Source organism: Bos mutus, chromosome 10 (genome assembly GCF_027580195.1).
Source record: "Bos mutus isolate GX-2022 chromosome 10, NWIPB_WYAK_1.1, whole genome shotgun sequence".
Lineage (NCBI taxonomy): Eukaryota > Metazoa > Chordata > Mammalia > Artiodactyla > Bovidae > Bos > Bos mutus.
The window spans coordinates 49,178,888-49,198,857 of record NC_091626.1 but is presented as its reverse complement, the minus strand read 5'-3'; the positions used below and the strand labels follow the sequence as shown (position 1 = coordinate 49,198,857).

At 41.5% G+C, this 19,970-nt stretch overlaps 1 pseudogene; it reads right to left on the bottom strand.

The window, feature by feature from the left end:
• Positions 1-11,131: 11,131 nt before the first annotated feature.
• LOC102280795 (large ribosomal subunit protein eL32-like) lies at positions 11,132-11,566 on the bottom strand (annotated as a pseudogene).
• Between the last annotated feature and the right edge of the window lie 8,404 nt (positions 11,567-19,970).

The following is a 19,970-nucleotide window of genomic DNA, read 5'->3' as shown; positions in this document are numbered from 1 at the left end:
AGAATTGATGCTTTTGAACTGTAGTGTTGGAGAAGACTCTTGAGAGTCCCTTGTACAGCAAAGAGATCCAACCAATCCATCCTAAAGAAACTCAGTCCTGAATATTCATTGGAAGGACTGATGTTGAAGCAGCAACTCCAATACTTTGGCTACCTGATGTGAAGAACTGACTCATTTGAAAGACCCTGATGCCGGAAAAGATTGAAGGTGGGAGGAGAAGGGGATGACAGAGGATGAGATGGTTGGGTGGCATCACCAACATGATGGACATGAGTTTGAGTAGGCACTGGGAGTTGGTGATAGACAGGGAAGCCTGATGTGGTGCAGATGGGATCGCAAAGAGTCAGACAGGACTGAGAGACTGAACTGCACTGCACTGAACTGAATGCCTTTATTCAATGGATCAAGCAAGACTTAAGTAATGGGTAAAAGGGGCTTTTCAGGTGGAACTAGTGGTAAAGAACTGGCCTGCCAATGCGGAAGACGTTAAGAGTCGAGGGTTCGATCCCTGGGTTGGGAAGGTCCCCTGGAGAAGGGCATGGCAACCCTTTCCAGTATCCTTGCCTGGAGAATCCCATGGGCAGAGAAGCCTGATGGGCCACAGTCCCTAGGGTCACAAAGAGTCAGACACTGAAACAACTTAGTGCACACACACACACAATGAGTAAAAAGCAGTTAGTTCAGTGCTGGATCCATATTAAGCATCTGATCAATATTATCTACTATTTAAAATACTATTATTGGCCTCCGTTACATGACTGAGCTATTTCTCATTAGAAATAAGAGACAGAAAGCCTAAAGCCTTGTTGTTATAATTTTCCCTCTTTTCTTAGGAAATGCTGAGACTGACATTTCATATTATAACACCTCTGAAATAGGGGTATGTCTTACATTGCTTGATTGACAGGATTTTTTTTCTTAATGCTAAATAAAATAATGGTAAATCTTACGATTCATGGCATCTTAAATTCAATGATATAGAGTAATTGACCTTTCCACTCAAAAATACAAATAGCACCCAAATAATCTCCCAAAGTACACACTTTATTACTGTACTTATCATGGTATCTTATGATTCCCTCTCCCCAGCCCTCACAGGCCTACCATCTGGCACAAGGACGTCACTTAGATTGGTTGAGTCAGTGCACACATGCATGGACTTGATCTGACCTTATTCACCACTCCTCCTATGAGTCTCTGAAAAAAATGTAGCCAAGGGAAGTCTATTTCCCTTTTCTCGGAATCCAACAGTAATTACAAAGTGTTGATGTTGCTTATACTTGTTTCATGCTTGTGAACTTCATCTACCCAACTATAATGTAAGCATCTCAAGATAAGGACTGTCTGAGTCAGATAAGTGGTTTGCCTTCCCTACAGGGCTGGTGATATGGCATATACTTAGTGATCAATTGCCTAAAGGGTTTTTTGGATTGGTTTTTTTTTTTAACACTATATAAGGATATATGCCTGAATTTCTGCGAATCTGACTTCCTTAGAATTTTGAGCAGGGGATTTTTTAAAAATTCCTTCGGGGATTCCCTGGCAGCCCCGTGATTAGGACTCTGTACTCTCACTGCACAGCCAGGTTCAACCCATGGCTGGGAAACTAAGTTCCCACAAGCCATGCAGGGTGGCCAAATAAAACAAAACATGTAAACTGTTGGATCTCTTAAAAATTCCCTTCACTTCTCTGACAATTCAAACTACTTAGAATTTCCTTCTCTACCACTTACTGGTTGTTAACGGACGTTTTGTCTATTGATCAGAAGAGACAAACCTACATTGAAAGAATAGCAAACTGCAGAAAAGATGGTCAGTGGCATAGCTGATGTTGGTGTATCACTCACAGACCTTCTTATCACTTTTGATCACTTCTGGGGTATGTTTCCTAACTTATGTTTGCTTTGCTTCCAAACAAGCTGCTTTGTTTATATTTGCAGAAATGTTGCCCAGGGAAAACAGTAGCCATTGATTAATTGGTGCCCACCTCTTCTGCCTCAAGGCTGGGTAAACCCTGGGGTATAATTTATGCTTCAGAGTTCCTCACAAGATCAAGCTAAGCCCAGGGCTTCAGGAAACATGGGCACTGGCACCCCTGCTTGATTACTTTCCCCTACCCCATCCTACTTCCTCTACACCTTTACAAAGGGGTGTCTTTGAGACAAATAGGACCTGAATTTAATAGTGTCTGAGTTTTTCCATAAAAATAATGGGGGAAAAGTTCTGAGTTATGTGATTTAAAAGTTTACAGTGTAGTAAATCCTTATTTTTCATCCTATGTGTATATTCTTGAGACTCACAATGAACAATAGTATAAAATTGATCCTTGGCTTTCTGTGCACCAATGCCAAACAGAAATATGCAGACAGACTTATGACAAAAGAAAGAGTGACTTTATTTCTTTGCCAGGCAAAGAGGAAACACAGTATCCTGAAGCCTCAAGAACTGTGCCCTCTTACCTGGGGAATAGGGAGAGGTCTACAGGCAGAGGATCAAGGCAGTGACAGGCTTGCATTCTTCTGATAGGTTGGTGGTGAAGTAAGAGTTCCAAAGAATAGCAAGGAGAGATAAGAAAGTCTTCTTAAGTGAACAATGCAAAGAAATAGAGGAAAACAATAGAATGGGAAAGACTAGAGATCTCTTCAAGAAAATTAGAGATACCAAAGGAGCATTTTATGCAAAGATAGGCACGATAAAGGACTGAAATGGTAAGGACCAAGCAGAAGCAGAAGAAATTAAGAAAAGGTTACAGAAGAACTACACTAAAAAAGGTCTTAATGACCTGGATAATCACAGTGGTATGGTCAGTCGCCTAGAGCCAGACATCCTGGAGTGTGAAGTCAAGTGGGCCTTAGGAATCACTACTATGGACAAAGCTAGTGGAGGTGATGGAATTCCAGTTGAGCTATTTCAAATCCTAAAAGATGATGCTGTGAAAGTGCTGCACACAAAATACCTGCAAATTTGAAAAACTCAGCAGTGGTCACAGGACTGGAAGGGTCAGTTTTCATTTCAATCCCAAAGAAGGGCAATGCCTAACAATGTTCAAACTACTCACAATTGCACTCATTTCACATGCTAGCAAAGTAATACTCAAAATCCTTCAATCTAGGCTTCAGCAGTATATGAACCAAGAACTTCCAGATGTCCAAGCTGTATTTAGAAAAGGCAGAGGAACCAGAGATCAAATTGCCAACATCCATCAGACATAAAAAAAGCAAGGCAATTCCAGAAAAGCAGAAAGACTTCTGCTTCATTGACTATGCTAAAGCCTTTAACTGTGTGGATCACAACAAACTGTGGAAAATTCTTAAAGAGATGGGAATGCCAGACCACCTTACCTCCTGAGAAACCTGTATGCAGGTCAAGAAGCAACAGTTAGAACCAGACATGGAACGATGGACTGGTTCCAGATTGGGGAAGGAGTACATCAAGGCTGTATATTGTCACCCTCCTTATTTAACTTATATACAAAGTACATCATGCTAAATGTCAGGCTGGATAAAGTTCAAGCTGGAATCAAGATTGCTGGGAGAAATATCAATAATCTCAGATACGTGGATGACACCACCCTAATGGCAGAAAGCAAAGAGGAACTAAAGAGCCTCTTGGTGAAGGTGAAAGAGGAGAGTGAAAAGCTGGCCTAAAACTCAACAATCATAAAACAAAGCTATGGCATCCTGTCCCATCACTTCATGGCAAATAGATGGGGAAACAATGGAAATGGTGACAGACTTTATTTTCTTGGGCTCCAAAATCACTGTGGAAGGTGACTGCAGCCAGGAAATTAAAAGACGCTTGCTCTCTGGAAGAAAAACTGTGACAAACCTAGAGAGCATGTTAAAAAGCAGAGACATCATTTGGCTGATAAAGAAAGGTCCGTTAGTCAAAACTATGGTTTTTCCTGTAGGCATGTATGGATGTGACAGTTGAACCATCAAGAAGGCTAAGTGCCAAAGACTGGATGCTTTCAAACTGTGGTGCTGAAGAAAACTCTTGAGAATCCCTAGGACAGCAAGGAGATCAAACCAGTCAATTCTAAAGGAAATCAGTCCTGAATATTCATTGGGAGGACTGGTGCTGAAGCTGAAGCTCCAAAACTTCAGCCACCTGATGTGGAGAGCCAACTCGTTGGAAAAGACCCTGATGCTGGGAAAGATTGAGGGCAAGAGAAGAAGTTGGCAACAGAGGATGAAATAGTTGTATGGCATCACTGACTCAATGGACATGAGTATGAACAAACTCCAGGAGATAGTGAAGGGCAGGGAAGCCTAGAGTACTACAGTCCATGGGGTCACAAAGAGTCAGACATGACTGAGTGACTGAAGGACAACGAAAAACACAACCTGGGAGTCTCTCTGCCCTGCCCTTTAGGAGGACACATTCTGCCCTGAGCAGATAATAGGTATCAGGAAACAAGAGGACAGCAAACATTAAGAACTAACCAAATGGCATTTCACAATCAATTCTATTTTATTTAGAAGTGATATTTTTCTAATTTTATTTTTTTATAATATCTGGCTCTTTTGCTGAGCTTCTCATGGCTTTTGGAAACTAAAACAGTAATGCAAAGTGAGTTTTCTGTTCGTGAGTCTAAGCTTGCTCTGCTCTCCGTGCACAACAGGCCATATAACAGAGAGGGAGTGTTGAGGCAAGGAATATGATTTTTTTCGTAAAGCCAACTGACCAAGAAGATGGCAGACTAATTCTCAAAATAAACATTGTGTTGGGTCTGGATGCCAGGTTGTTTTGTAGAACAGAGAGGGGGAGGAGTTGAGGAAGTAAAGAAAATGGCCTATTATCTTGCAAATCTCTCCTGGACTGGCCAACTTTGGGTATGTTTTAATGTCTTTTACAGGGTTATCTCCCTGTGAGCTAAAAAAAAGCCACTTTAACAGTCATGTACAGGGGCAGGGTTCCCTGAGATAGGCCATTAAGTATGACTATAATTACAAAAGCAATGACAAGCAAAGATTAAAGTCAAGGAAACAGATCCAACACAGCCAGAATTGACTCTTCTCTGCAACAGATCCACATTTTGATAAAATGCTACTAGATCACAAAACAGAAATGCATCCTCTAATAGGCTCCAAGTCCTCTCTCGTTGTGTCTCATAATATAATAGTCTTCCTTTAGCCATGGTTTACTTTACCTGTGGTTAACCAAGATCAGAATATATTAAATGGAAAATTACAGAAATAATCCATAATTTTTATGGGCACGATTCTGAGTTGTGTGATGAAATACTGTGCTATCTTGTTCCATCCACCTGTTCCATACACCTGGGATCCAAACTATCCCTTTATCCAGTATATCCTTGGAGTATACACTACCACTGGTTAGGAAAAAAACAAAAATAGCATACATAAGGTTTGGTACTATCTGCAGTTTCTGTCACCCACTGTGGGCCTTGGATGGTATCCCTGTGAATAAGAGAGGGAACTACTGTACTCTGGAGTGTCAGAAACAAACTTCAGTGTCATGATCCACGAGCGGGTTGGAAAAGAATTTTCAGACATGAGACAGAATGAGGGGAAATAAAGTTTATTAGAGTGGGAGACACTGTTAGAACAGCAGGCCAGTTCAAGGGAGAGCCAACGTTGAACACGGGTCCTTAGTCCATTTTTGTAGCCTGGGTACGAGGAGCGGACAGGGGTCTTGTGGGTCATTTGCTGATTGGATGAGGCAGGTATACTGGGTGGGGAAGAGTAAGGCAAATACCTTCTCCCTGTGGGGCGGGAAAGGAGACAGGTTATACTGCTCAGGAGGACCTGAAATCCACTTTTAGTTACAACATGGGGGAGGGAAGGACGATAAGGGTCTGGTTTTTTCGGTTCCTGCATTCCAAGACTCTCCTTGTTTTTTTCTGTTCTTTTGTTCTTGGGACACCACATTCAGGATCTATTTTAGTGACTGGAATAGTTATACAATATTGTACAGTTTGGCAGGCAGTTTCAAAAATCTGTTTCTGAATTTCTTCAAAGCTCTTAGATGTGGTAGCTGAAAGTGTCAGTTCAGTTCAGTTCAGTCGCTCAGTCGTGTCTCTTTGCGACCTCACGGACTGCAAGTGTGGATGGTGATGACTGAGTCTGAATTCTTGTTCTTCTGCTTCTTCTATGGCATGCAGCAAGTTGTTTACTCTTCCTGAGCTCCAGTTTTATTTCCTTAATAAGACTGTTAAAAAGAAATGAATGAGATAATATGTATTCGGTTGGGCAACTGTCTGAGATGTTAATTTATATATTGTTCAGGTTGCTATAGGTATTTCTGCCTCCCCAGTACAAAGAAAGCAACCAATTCTGCCTCAGGGAGTAGTTATCAGCTTTAATATTGCAGGATCAAAATTTAAAGTTTTCTGATACTCTGAACAAAACCTTTGGTCTAATCTTGAAGGTGATATAGCTGGATTGCTCCAGGTGGCAGGAGTCATCAAGGGTTAGGAGAAGAAGTGGACCAACACTGGAGAGAAAGCTATTTGGGAAACACCTCCTCACATTTAGAAGAGATTTCAAAACAGTCAGGGGCATGTGGTCTCTTCCCATACAGTAGCAGGATCCAGGGCCCCTGATGGTGGCCAGCTTGTTACAAAATTGTGTCAAGATAGAATGACAGAACCTATTTTCTTGAACAGATTCTCAGCTTGATTTATAATTTAAAGATATTTAACGTAGGATATATGAACCTCCTCCATTTGTATTCCATATTTAATATTTATATTTATTTTTTTATTTTTGGCTGTGCTGGGTCTTTGTTGCTTTGTACAAGCTTTTAGTTGTGGTGAGCGGGGGCTATTCTTCCTTGTGGCGCACGGGCTTCTCATGGTGGCTGGTGGTTTCTCTTGTTGCAGAGCACAGGCTCAAAGGCCTTTGGGCTGCAGTATTTTGCAGCATACAGGCTTAGCTGATCCAAGGCATGTGGAATCTTCCCAGACCAGGGATCAAGCCTGTGTCCCCTGCATTGGCAGGTGGATTCACATCCACTACAGCACCAGGGAAGTCCCTCCATTTGTATTTTAGTCCTGTGTGTGTGCTAAGTCACTTCAGTTGTGTCTGACTCTGTGCAACACTATGGACTGTAGCCTGCCAAGCTTCTCTGTCCTTGAGATTCTCTAGGCAAGAATATTGGAGTAGGTTGCCATTTCCTCCTCCAGGGGATCTTTGTGACCCAGGGATGGAACCGGTGTCTCTTATGTATCCTGTATTGGCAGGCAGGTTCTTTACCACTAGTGCCACCTGGGAAGCATTCTTGTCCTAGGCCCTGTAAGTATTAGGGGTGGCCTGGGGCAGGAGCCATAAGGACTTAGATCATGAACATCCAACAGTGATAGCTAATGGGTCTGAAGACCAGAGGGCTCATCTCAGAATATTATGCAGTGTGTAGGACCCTGGGATGGTATATGTATGTATGCTTAGTTGCTCAGTCGTGTCCTACTCTTTGCAACACCACGGACTGCAGCCTGTCAGGCTCCTCGGTCCATGGGCGTTCTCCAGGCAAGAATACTAGAGTGGGTTGCCATACCCTCCTCCAGGGGATCTTCCCAACCCAGGGATCAAACCCAGGTCTCCCTTATTGCAGGCAGATTCTTTACCGTCTGAACTACCAGGAAGCCCTGGGATGGTATCAATTCAGTTCATTTCAGTTGCTCAGTTGTGTCCGACTCTTTGCAACCCCATGAATTGCGGCACCAGGCCTCCCTGTCCATCACGAACTCCCGGAGTCCACCCAAACTCATGTCCATTGTGTCAGTGATGCCATCCAACCATCTCATCCTCTGTCATCCCCTTCTCCTCCTGCTCTCAATCTTTCCCAGAATCAGGGTCTTTTCAAATGAGTCAGCTCTCCGCATCAGGGGGCCAAAGTATTGGAGTTTCAGCTTCATCAGTCCTTCCAATGAACACCCAGGACTGATCTCCTTTAGGATGGACTGGTTGGATCTCCTTGCCGTCCAAGGGACTCTCAAGAGTCTTCTCCAACACCACAATTCAAAACCATCAATTCTTCTGCACTCAGCTTTATTTTATAGTCCAACTCTCACATCCATACATGACTACTGGAAAAACCATAGCCTTAACTAGACAGACCTTTATTGGCAGAGTATTGTCTCTGCTTTTTAATATGCTCTCTAGGTTGGTCATAACTTTCCTTCCAAGGAGCAAGCGTCTTTTAATTTCATGGCTGCGGTCACCATCCGCAGTGATTTTGGAACCCAGAAAAATAAAGTCAGCCACTGTTTCCACTGTTTCCCCATCTACTTGCCATATATTTCCACTGTTTCCCCATCTTTTTGCCCCATTTTTAACTGATGGGACCGGATGCCATGATCTTAGTTTTCTGAATGTTCAGCTTTAAGCCAACTTTTTCACTCTCCTCTTTCACTTTCATCAAGAGGCTCTCTAGTTCTTTTTCACTTTCTGCCATAAGGGTGGTGTCATCTGCATATCTGAGGTTATTGATTTTTCTCCCGGCTATCTTGATTCCAGCTTGTGCTTCCTCCAGCCCAGCATTTCTCATGATGTACTCTACATGTAAGTTAAATAAGCAAGGTGACAATATACAGCCTTGACATACTCCTTTTCCTATTTGGAACCAGTCTGTTGTTCCATGTCCAATTCTAACTGTTGCTTCCTGACATGTATACAGGTTTCTCAGGAGGCAGGTCAGGTGGTCTGGTATTCCTATCTCTTTCAGAATTTTCCACAGTTTATTGTGATCCACACAGTCAAAGGCCTTGGCATAGTCAATAAAGCAGAAACAGATGTTTTTCTCTTGCTTTTTCGAGGATCCAGCGTATGTTGGCAATTTGATCTCTGGTTCCTCTGCCTTTTCTAAAACCAGCTTGAACATCTGGAAGTTCACGGTTCACATATTGCTTAAGCCTGGCTTGGAGAATTTTGAGCATTACTTTACTAGCATGTGAGATGAGTGCAATTGAAAGTGGAGAGTGAAAAAGTTGGCTTAAACCTCAACATTCAGAAAACAAAGATCATGGCATCTGGTCCCATCACTTCATGGGAAATAGATGGGGAAACAGTGGAAACAGTGTCGGACTTTATTTTTGGGGCTCCAAAATCACTGCAGATGGCGACTGCAGCCATGAAATTAAAAGATGCTTGCTACTTGGAAGGAAAGTTATGACCAACCTAGATAGCATATTGAAAAGCAGAGACATTACTTTGCCAACAAAGGTCTGTCTAGTCAAGGCTATGGTTTTTCCAGTGGTCATGTATGGATGTGAGAGTTGGACTGTGAAGAAAGCTGAGTGACGAAGAATTGATGCTTTTGAACTGTGGTGTTGGAGAAGACTCTTGAGTGTCCCTTGGACTGCAAGGAGATCCAACCAGTCCATTCTAAAGGAGATCAGCCCTGGGTGTTCTTTGGAAGGAATGATGCTAAAGCTGAAACTCCAGTACTTTGGCCACCTCATGCAAAGAGTTGACTCATTGGAAAAGACTCTGATGCTGGGAGGGATTGGGGGCAGGAGGAGAAGGGGACGACAGAGGATGAGATGGCTGGATGGCATCACCGACTCGATGGCCGTGAGTCTGAGTGAAATCCAGGAGTTGGTGATGGACAGGGAGGCCTGGTGTGCTATGATTCATGGGGTCGCAAAGAGTTGGACACGACTGAGCAACTGAACTGAACTGAATAAATTATATTCCCCCAAAAGTAAACATGACATGTCCTGAATTTCTCATCTCCCTAAACCTAAGTAGCTCGGAAGCAGATTTAACTTCATTTAAAACAAAATAGAGGCTGGATTTTTTCCTGTCTTTCCCCCTGCTTTATCCCTAGCACCTAGAACAGTGCCAATACAGTTTGTTGAATGAGTGGATTCTTGCTTCCAGTGCCAAGGACCAGTCTCACACCTGTCACACTGTGTATAGCTCCTGGTTTTGTGCTGTCATATATTCGGTGTCAATGCTAGGTACTCATTTTTGCCAAATAACACAAGATACCTATTTGTATCTGATGTATCAGATGAGCCTAGAACACCCTGTTTATTTATTAAATCATTTGAGCAACTTTAGCACTGTCTGTTATGCCCAGAAAACTAAGGACTCTGCCTGCCAGTTTCCCTCACTCCTTTCCTATTGAAAGTGCTCATCCCACTTATTTGATGGAGCCTCTATCATAAATCCAGGGTTTCTGGGTCCTGTATGTGAAACCAATTCTGTCTCAGAGACCAGAGCCTTAGGGTTCTAGATTCTTCTCCATCTATATACAACTTTTCTGCTCTTCAGAGTATAATTCTGTTCATTGGTTGTGCCTACATTTAATATAGTATCTGCCTTCTCTCCCATCCCAAATGTAATCCCAGAGTTAGAAATTCCCTTACCAACATCATCAGATGACTGCACAAGAGATACTCTTTGATCTCTGGGCCAGAAAGTGATGCCTCTACTGTCACTCTTCAGGACAATTTATTTAGGGAAGAGTTACAGAATGAGCAAATCCATCTAAAACCAACTTTCTTTCTTGGCAGCTGAGGACTGAAGGGTATTGTTTTAAAAGCCATCTTTAAGGCTCCAGGTAACTCTATGTTTTTCGGCTTCTGCTATCTATAGAGAATACACTTTCTCTCAGAGGACTAAAATACCGTATGGTCTCTATCCTGTTGTTGGGGTATAGTTGTAACCACAGCTAGAATTTTATTAGTCTGAGTTTGATCTTTTCCTGTGTGTGTTCACTAGCTTAGCGATTTAACTGTTCTGAAATTACCAGAACCAAGCTCAGTAAGCTCCTGATTTGTACACTTGGAGGCTCCTTACAGGGTAAGAGCTGTGCTTTTTGGTTCTGCATCCCTAGCACTTTAGTACCCTGCCTGGAATGTAGTATTGTTCCATGAAATCACTCCTAGAGATAGACTCTGTCAAGAACTGTAAAGGGTCTGAGTTTTACCCTACTTGCAAGTTAACAAGTTAGCCTGTCACAGTCTCATGGATGCTACTAGAAGACATAAGACTCCTGAGTCAGAGAGAAAGTAGCTAGTAGCATCTGCCTCTTTAAGTTGGTTCCCCAAGACCTAGTTTTCAGAGGGTGATGGAAATAGGGCCACTTAGCATCTGTACATGAAGAACTCTGAGCTTAGGGAATCAGAATCTTTGTTTTCCTTTGCAGAATTGTTATGGCTTTACATAACCAAATAAAACTCACACATGAGCTCTCTCTTCATTTCTTCACTGTGCCTCCTGGCATTGGGATTGGTGACTCACGCCAGCTGGGCTGCTCTTTCCATGATGGCTTTGAGGTTCTTGAAGGAAATGTGAGTCATCTCAGCATAGTAAAATTTGTTGCACATCAGTAGCACTTCCAGCTTTGTGATGTTACAGACCAGAAACTTCTAGAAGCCACTAAGCAGCATGTGCTTCATTTTCTTGTTGCTACCATGACCAATCTTGGGCATCAAGATCTGGCACTTGAATCTTCTCTGTACCCTGTGGTCAATGTCTCTGGGTTTCTGCCAGTTACGCTTAATTTTGATATATCAGGCTGACTGGTGCTGGATGAAATTCTTGGTCTTCTTTTGGATGAGTTGGGGCTTCATAAAGTGTCTGAAAGCAGTCATGATGCCTGGTTGGAGATGGAAGCTACCTCCTCAGAACCTTTTATAATGGGTAGTCAACATGCCTACCCTTTACTCCAGAAGGACACATTATTGCCATCAAACATTCTTGAAAAGGTAGTCTGGGACAAGGTGCAGTCAGTGCCTCATTTATAAGACATGCAGAGATGGCAGTGGCCCTTGGAGAAACGTCTCAAGAGATGGTTGAAGTGAGACAGAGGTAGCAGCAGTCTGAAGTTCACTTGCTCTTGCCCACCCCAATCTCAGAAGCCTCCAAGAGCAAGCAATTTTTCCAGTGTTTCTGAAAAAAGAAGCACTCTGTTTCTCCTGCCTTCTACTTCTTTGGTAGGCCAATACTCTCTGCCTTGAACGCCTTTTCCTTACTTCTCTACTATGTAAATATTATTCATCCTTCCAGATCAGAGTGAAACCCCAGGTCTCCTGTAAAACATTCCCTGACCAGCCCAACTCACAGTGACTTCTTCTCCAATATTATAGAGTGATTATCATTATCTATATCAATCATATTGACACTTAGGGAGTAACAATAATATCAACAGCTCTAACATTTGTGCATCATTTTACGTTTTACAAAGTATTTTTACACAAAGCATTCCCTTTGACTTTCATAGCAATTTAAGAGACATGCATTGAAACATGTATATTATCATTTGTGAAACGGATCGCTGGTCCAGTTTCAATGCGTGAGATAGGTGCTCAGGGCTGGTGCACTGGGATGACCCAGAGGGATGGGATGGGGAGGGAGTTGGGAGGGGGGTTCAGGATGGGGGACACATGTACTCCCATGGCAGATCCATGTCAATGTATGGCAAAACCACTACAATATTGTAAAATAATTAGCCTCCAAATAAATTTATATTTAAAAAAGAGACATACAAAGGAAAATACTGTATTTTCAATTTACAGATAAGGAAAGGCAGAAATTCAGAAATGTGCCCAAGATTACCTAGTTAATAAACAGGTCATCAGATTTAGCATTAGTTTCCAGGTTCATAATGGCTGCACCATGCCATTTCTTTTGGGTTTCTTTTGGTTTAAAGAAACCCCAAATGAATTTATTTCACACAATGTTAAGTCTCAGAGAGACTTGATAGTTTCCCTCCAGTCAAAGAGTAGAGGAAGAGATTAGAGTTACAGCGGAGTCTAGTAGCTAAGAATCCTGAGTCAGACAAAACTGCTGTGGCAATTTCTTGGGGTCACCAGGTTTCCTTGCCTTCCAGAACACATTTGAGCTAAACCACATTTCCCAGGTTCCCTTGCATCCTAGATTTCTATCAGACTTGGTTCTAGCCCATGGGACGTGGGCAGAAGTAATGTCACTACCTCTAGGTCTGACCTTGAAACATCCTATTCAATCTTCTACGCTCTCTCTCCATCACTCCAGGCTGATTTATGGTGAAGAGATCTTGAAGCTACAATATGCTTAAGTCACAGGATGGAAGGGGCCTGTGTATATGAGTCACTGATTAGAGGTGAGCTGCCTAAGAGAGCCATCTAATGAGAACCATATACACTGCACTTTGCCCCAAACAAGAAACATTTATTGTGTTACGTTGCTTATGATTTGGGGATTGCTAATACACTTGGGATTAAAATCCAGTACTGTAATCTACCAGTCTGGCGTGACCTTCTGTGTGGTACTTAGCCTTTATTTACCCATTTTTAAGATAGAAATAATAACAATACATATCTTATAGAATGCTTCTGAGAATCAAATGAGAGAACACATGCAAAGGACTAAACACAGTGTCTGGCATAGTATAAATACTATTTAATCAATAAATATTAACTTTTCATGTTATTATTTCTAACACATTTTCTGCTGGTTCCTAGCAAAATTTTGAATTTCTGTCTTTCCAACTTGTCTTAGAAGAGAAAAGACAGTCCTTCCTCTCACTCTGATTACTTTATGATAATGAGAATGAGAATGGCTCAGGGTTAGTCAGGGTTACAGTCAGTCTGCCCACAGGCCTCATTTTCTAGGTGTCCTGCCAATCCATTCTTTCCTGCCCCTATGGATTTAAAAGCAGGGGGAAGGGAAGTCACCTGGTTGCCTAGTGGTTAGAATTCCAGGCTTTCACTACTATGACCTGGGTTCAATCCCTGGTTGGGGAACTGAGATTCCACAGGCCACTTGACAAATACATATATATGTACACACACAAATTATAAAGCTATTTCCATTTGAAAAAATCAAAATCTTCTGAAACTTTCTGAAGATCATACTAGAAATACATATTTCTAACTAAAGGTGAAATTTGATCATTCTTAGTCTTAATATTCACAACAAATTCATCAGTTGTGTGGTTGGGTCATTTAAAATGATACAACTAAATCTTTGAAGTCAAAAAATTCTATTCTTTGGGTGATAAGGATGTGTCAGTGTAACTTCATCAGTTGTAATAAATGTATGACTCTGATGGGAATTCCCTGGTGGTTCAATGGTTTGGACTCCGTGCTTTCACCAAGTAGGCCCAGGTTCCATCCCTGGTCGTCATGCAAGCTCTGCAATGTAGCCAAAGTGGAAAAAAAAGTATGACTCTGGTGAGGGATGTTCATAACAGGAGAGGCCAATCATGTGTGGAGGCATGGGGTATATGGGAACTCTCTGTAACTTTCCACTCAATTTTGCTGTGAACACAAAATTACTCTAAAAAATAACATTCTAGTCACCATTACTAATGGGATAATTATGTTATTAAAAAGACATTACCAGAGTTTTGTCTTGAGTTGGTTGGCACAGAGTATTCCCAGTACATTTTTTTTTCTCTAGTTGGTGACAACATAAACTGAAGTACAGATTGAGCCACCTCTCTGACACTTGGGAAGCTGCTGACAGGACAGATGAAGGCCTGTCATGGTTGATTTCATTTTATGACGTGTAAATGTGTCCAGCCCACCCACAGCAGTTCAGGGAATTAAAAAAGGATCCCAAGGGTATGCAGCAAGAACACTTCTTGCATGATCAGATTGGGAAGGTAAAGAGCGCTTCTTTGAAGATTATGCTTAATGGCCCAGGGTTAAATATAGGCCATAGGATAAAGAGCACTTTTCATCCACCCTCCTGTCAATTATCCTGTTGCTTGCTCTCACCTTGTCTCCTGAACAAGGAAACATGGGAAAAGTTATAGGCTCTGAAATCAGTCAGCCTTGATTCAAATTCCAGCTTGACACCTTGGCCAGATTTTAACTTTTCAGACATTTGCTTTACTCATCTGTAAAATAAGAATACCATAGCACTAACCAATGGTGAGTATCTAGGAATTTTTTTGTGCTTTGCTGTTGAAAGATTAAGAACAAGATTTTGTTATAAATTTGGAATAAGGAAAGTATACGAATCCAAAAAATCCCAAGGGACTAATCACAAGACTGGTAACAGGATATTTGAGTACAAATAATCAATTTCTCGATTTCCCCAACCTCTCCTTAACCCCTTCACCCTTCTAATACTAAAAGTTATACACACTGGTTTGGAATATGAAATATTTTATCAAAATATACTCATTTTCCATGTTTTTAAGGAACTGTCATCTTGGGATTGCTGGTGGTTTTTTTCCAGTTGTTTACCATTAAACAGAAAGCCTATTGAGATATTTATAAACCCATTAAATTTGAAAAGTCATTTCTATTTTCTTTTTTTTTTCCTGGCTATTTTCATTTTAAAACTGATTTACCATACAGTCTTATTCTAAGAAAAACTTTCAATGTGCTTACATAAAATATTCTGAAGTTATAATTTAATACACTTTTATCTGGTCCGAGTGCTAAGAGGTTTAGTCCAGTCCAGGTTAATCTGTGTTCCACAAAGCACAGTGGTTCAATTCTGGACCTAAGGAAGGTTTGATCTAAAACTTTGGCACTCTCTACCAGCTCAGAGAGATTTAAAGCCTCGGTTTGGCCTAGAATTGAACTAGTCCCTCCGGAAATCTCCAATGAGAATTTACCTAAAAGAAGATAACATCAGACCGCGGTCTAAGTCAGGAATGAGAATTTTTAACTTTGATGCGTTCTACCTTCATTATTTTATTTATTTATTTGGCTGCACAGCATGAGGGATCTTAGTTCCCCGACTTGGGATAGAATCCAAGCCCCTTGCGTTAGAAGCATGGAGTCTTAACGACTGGACTGCCAGGGAAGTCCCTACCTTCCTTATTTAAAAAGAAATTTAAAAAAAAAAATTTTTTTAAAGTAAATGCCAGATGCAGCAGAAGTAATACTCACACAATACTCATTTTCTCCCATCTCTGTCCAGCTTATAGCAGGTAGTTGGAGCCATGTGACTAGTTCTGGTCAGTGGGCTCTGAGAGGAACTGACATGTTTTGCTTCCAGGCCAAGGAAGAAAAAAACCAGTGCTTGATTCTCTAGATTTCCTTGTTTTTCCACTCTGACTCAAGTGTTCTCATGGATCCTTGAATGATCATGTGGAGGAAAGCCCACTGCCTACCTTTTGGAACAGAAACAAATTTTGTTGTTTTAAACCACTGAGACTTTGGGGGTTGTTTTTCACAAGAATTTAATTTGTTTGTCCAATTCACAACAATTCTTTAAATGCAACCCATTCTTACACTCATCATGCTTTGGCACACAGTGTTCTAATAACTGGAAGGTCCTAGCACCTCAACCATCAATCCAGTTCCAACCACAGTATCTTCTTAAACCTGATTAAAGGCAACATGGCACATCAAGGAAAGGGTATGGGTTTCGGAATTTGCTAGGTTCAGGTTCTAATTTCTTAAAAGCTAAGTAACATAGGAAAACTTAGTTAACTTTTTTTCTGCTCTGGTTTCCTCATCTACAAAGTGACAAAAATAACTTCACTGGGTATTTGTAAGATTAAATCACATTGGGGATATAAATTGCTTAGTGTAATGTTTGGCACGTAGGAAAAATACTAACTATTATTATTTCCAGGCCTCTACCACTCTAAATTCAGGTGTGTTTTCCCCTCACAGAGCACTTCTATTGCAACATTTAGTGTCTTCCATTTATTTTTTGCACCCATGTCTATATCCCCCATTCACCTATGAATAACCAGAAGTTAGCGGCATTGTCTGATTTTGTTTGCGGTTCTATTCCCAGCCTTGAGGTCTCCCTCACCATTTGTCCCTTCTATTGGATGCAGAGGAACCAGAGGAGGATACCAAGATCAGAAAAGGTGCTGGAGCCACCAGATGGAAGGGACTTGAAGCTTGAGTGCCTGAAAGACTGTGTGGGGTAAATTTCCACTTACTTCATTTACCTCAGGCCAACCAATCAAACTGGACTGTGAGATTAATAAGAAATAATTACTGTGTTTGGCACTGGGATTTTGGATTGTTAATCACCTTCAGAGCCTTTTATTCATCCATTCAGGGCTGGGATAAAAAGCACTTAGGCAGCTTTGTACGCCCTAGTCATCACTCCCAATCTGTAAGTGCTTGAAAGAAGTAGATCCTCTTGTAGTGTTGAATCCTGGCTCCTGTTTTTTCCTCCACTTGCTCCCTGACTGAGATCTAGCATGGGACTTGGTCAGTCTGCCACTGGAGAACTAAAGAATTGCAGTTATTTATGCCCACAAGGTGCCCTGTTCTGATAATAAGCAGTGCTTCCTGAGCCTAAGTTCCAATACTGGGTATAAAACTTAGTCCAGCTTTGGAGGTTTTTAGCTTAATATCCCAGAAGCACCTAAGAATGAAACCTTGCTTCATTTTTGCTGTGACTTGCACCAGAGTTATACCCCCTAATCTAGAGGCCATTACCTGCTAATTAACCACGGTGAGCATCAAAAGTCGGCTTTCTGTCTGATTGTAGTTGTGAGATGGGTGGGTCTGGACAAAATATCCTCCTGATGGTCCTCTCCAGCCTAGAGTAACAGTGCAGCTTCACATGGGCGTTCTGAGATTAGCACAGTTTAGGTGTCATCAGGTCTGCTTTTCCATTGGCATTTAGTATTTCAGTGAATGCTTTTTATTGTGACAAATATATTTTAACTGTAGGGTATAGCAAATAGGCTAATGGTTTTAGGGCCTTATTTTTTTTTATGAGGTATGGACATACTACATTTAGGGCATGCTTGGCAGGCACGCACATTATTTTATTGTGCTAAATCAAGTCTACTGGGACCCCAGCTTAACATTTGATGACTTAGTATGCAAGTTTGCCAAGGTCCGAGCAGTTGTCCTATTGCACAGTCACAATGTACACAAGCATTTAAAATACCTTCCTCCTTTAATCTCATTTTTGTCCTGTCGTCTCTCCTAATGTGCCTTGCTTCTATTTGCTGGCTTATATCTTTACTGTCCAGCCAAATAGACCAAGTCATTTCTAAAGAATGACTTTTATTGTTGAGTTTAAGGAAGTTACAAAATAAAATCAAACCTGTTGCAAGTAGGTACAAGTTGCCAATAGTCAATTTTCAGGAAAGCAGCTACTAGAATTAGTCTATCCTATACTCCTGGGCTTCCCTCATAGCTCAGTTGGTAAAGAATCCACCTGCAATGCAGGAGACCCTGGTTCAATTCCTGGGTCGGGAAGATCCACTGGAGAAGGGATAGGATACCCACTCCAGCATTCTTGGGCTTCCCTTGTGGCTCACCTGGTAAAGAATCCGCCTGTAATGCGGGAGACTTGGGTTTGATCCCTGGGTTGGGAAAGGCTACCCACTCCAGTATCTTGGCCTGGAGAATTCCATGGACTATATAGTCCATGGGGTCAAAAAGAGTCAGACATGACAGAGTGACTTTCGCTTTCACATACTCCTGGCAGCAATAATGACAATAAAAGTCTTGCCCCACAGATGTCCTGGAAACACCCAGTTTCCCTCCTGGAAGGACAGAGAACTGCATTTTCACCCAAACTTTATTATCTATACTAAGGATGTTTGCAGATTCCAGTGAGATAGCTAACACTGAGTGTGAACTATATGCCAAACATTGTGCAGCACATTTTTACATACTCCTTTACACATTGCAGCATTTTCACATGGTAGCATTTCACAGCATTTTCACAACTCTTATTATTATCTCCCCCATTTTACAGATAAAGCAACTGAGGTTTGGGTGCTTTAGGTAACTTGGTCAATGTCACAGTGTGTCAATTAGGATGAATTTGACTGAAAGAAATAAACACATATGAGGAGTGGTTAATACCAGTGCCTCTCATATTTTAATATACATAAGAATTATGTAGGATCTTGTTAAACTGCAGGTTCTAATTTAGTATACTGGGAATTGGGGGTGAAATTCTACCTTTTCAATAAGCAATCATGCGAATGCTGGTCTGCAGACCATACACTGAATAGTAAGTGTTTAACCGCAAGAACACTCATTGTTTACTTATTAATGAGAAGCTTGGAGTTAGGCAGATCCCGGATTGATTAAGCAGCTCTACAGTGTCTTTCAGGACACAGACTTTTTCCATTTATCTGATGTGCCATCATAAATAAGTTTTTTTATCCTAGGCCATTTCCTCAAGATGACCATCCCTGCTCCAAAGATGTCACATTTGTATGTGGCTAAAAATGCAGATCATTCCCCCTGAGACTGGGCACATTGCGAGCTCAAAAAAATATCTAGCAAGGAAGATATGGAAGTGGGTGAGAAAGGAGGTTGGGAAAATGAAGGGTAGGCATTAAACTTGTATGGCATAGCTAAGAAATAGTATAGCCAGAATTCAATCCATCTGTGTCCAAAGTTAACTACCTCACATCTCTTGAATTAACTGTAGCAGTTGTTGTTCAGTCACTAAGTTGTGTCCAGCTCTTTGTGATCCCATGGACTGCAGCATGCCAAACTTCCCTGTCCTTCGCTATCTCTAGGAGTTTCCTCAAATTCACGTCCATTGAGTCGCCGCTGCTATCTGACCATCTCATCTTCTGTCGCCCCTTTCTCCTTTTGTCTTCAATCTTTCCCGGCATCAAGTGACTTTTCCAGTGAGTCAGACTTTTCCAATGAGTCGGTTCTTCTCATCAGGTGGCCAAAGTATTGGAGCTTCAGCTTCAACATCAGTCCTTCCAAAGAATATTCAGGGTTGATTTCCCTTAGGATTGACTGGTTTGATCTCCTTGCTGTCCAGGGACTCTCAAGACTCTTCTCCAGCACCACGATTTGAAAGCATCAATTCTTCAGCACTCAGCCTTCTTTATAAGGTCCAACTCTCACATCCATTCATGATGACTGGGAAAACCATAGCTTTGACTATATGGACTTCACTGAGATGATTTGAAATCATCTCAGAAGGCAAAACTGGAATGCCATTGTTTTAAACATGCTCCACTCTGATTTCTTGTACCATGACAGCCTGAAGAATGAATGTACTTTATGTATATATTTTTAAAAAGGGAATGGATCTGTTTGGAACCTAGAGATGAAGAGCCAAATAAGCACAAGTCACAAAGATTCGTCTCAG